The sequence below is a fragment of the Hipposideros armiger genome, unplaced genomic scaffold (assembly GCF_001890085.2).
Source record: "Hipposideros armiger isolate ML-2016 unplaced genomic scaffold, ASM189008v1 scaffold_1802, whole genome shotgun sequence".
In the NCBI taxonomy this organism is placed as follows: domain Eukaryota; kingdom Metazoa; phylum Chordata; class Mammalia; order Chiroptera; family Hipposideridae; genus Hipposideros; species Hipposideros armiger.
Window position 1 is genome coordinate 7,149 of NW_017733152.1, and position 1,451 is coordinate 8,599.

Genomic DNA, 1,451 nt, shown 5'->3' on the forward strand with positions numbered 1-1,451 from the left:
ATCATTGTTCAACCGATCTCCAGAACTTTTTCATCTTATAAAAATGAAATGCTATCCCCAGTAAACAATAATTCCGCATTCCCCTTTCCCTCCAATCCCGGCAACCACCATTCTATTTTGTTTCCATGAATTTAACTACTTTAGATATTTCATATAGGTGGAACCGTACAGTATTTGTCTTCTTGTGACAGGTTTATTTCACATAGCATAATGTCCTCAAGGTTCATCCATGTTGTAGCACGTGTCAGAATTTTCTTCTTTTTTCAGGCTCAATAATATTTCATTGCACGTATATACATTTTTTTATCCATTCATTCATCAATGGAAATTTGGCTTGTTTTCACCTCATGGCTGTTGTGAATGTGTGTGCAAGCTTTGAACATGTGTGTGCAAATATCTCTTCAAGGCATTGCTTTTAATTCTTCTGGATGTATACTCAGAAGTGGGGTATTGTTCAGCATCTTTTACTTATTCAGAGTCAGCCCCATTTTCATTTCTCCAGATTATCTGTTCATGCACCTCAAACCATCTCATCTATTCTACCTTTATCTGTACTCTATTCCACATCCTCCTCTTAGCAGGTGATGAAAACAACACAGGTTAACACTCTCTCCCTCCATCTTCAAGCTTATCTACATATATCCACTCATCTTTATCTCCATTCCCACTTACCACTTTTCACAGACTATACTGTTCTCTCTCATCCCTTTCTGTTCCTTCCAGAAATGCTCCATCAGGCTTATATCTTCTCTCATCACTGGCTCCTTTCCACCTGTAAACCTACTCAAGCCAGTTCTCATTAATCTGTCAGTGACAGAAATCCATCTTACACTGGCTTAGACCAAAGAGGGATTTTGTTATATCACATGATAGAAAAGGTCAGGGTTACTGCTGGCTTTACCCGAAACAGTAATTAAATATTCAGAGCATAACCTCAGGAAACTGTTCTAGCCCCGGTTCTGCTTTTCCCTGCTGGCCTCATTCTCTGGTACACACTCCCTAAAAACTGGCAAAACATTTGCTGACAATGCCAACCACATACCACATCAGCGGAGCATCCCAGCACAAAGAACTTCTCTTGCCCAATAACTCCTTCAAAAGTCTCTTCATTAGCTCTGATTTGTCCATACAAGGTCATATGCCCACAGTTTAAATGGTTATTAGGGCCAATGCAATGAAATAGCAGATGACGAGACTGAGCTGCGTGCCCAGGCTTGGAGTTAGGGGTAGGCTTGATCTATCTCAGTGGTTCTCAAGTGGGCAATCACACTCCCCCAGGGGATACTGGAAATATCTACAGATATTTTTAGTTGTTATAGCTGGAGGGGGTCATCTTGTGGGTAGAGACCAGAGATGCTGCTAAACATCCACAGTGCACACACAGGACAGCCCCACCACTACCACCACAACAAAGAATTATCTGGTTCAACACGTCACTAGTGTCACAATGG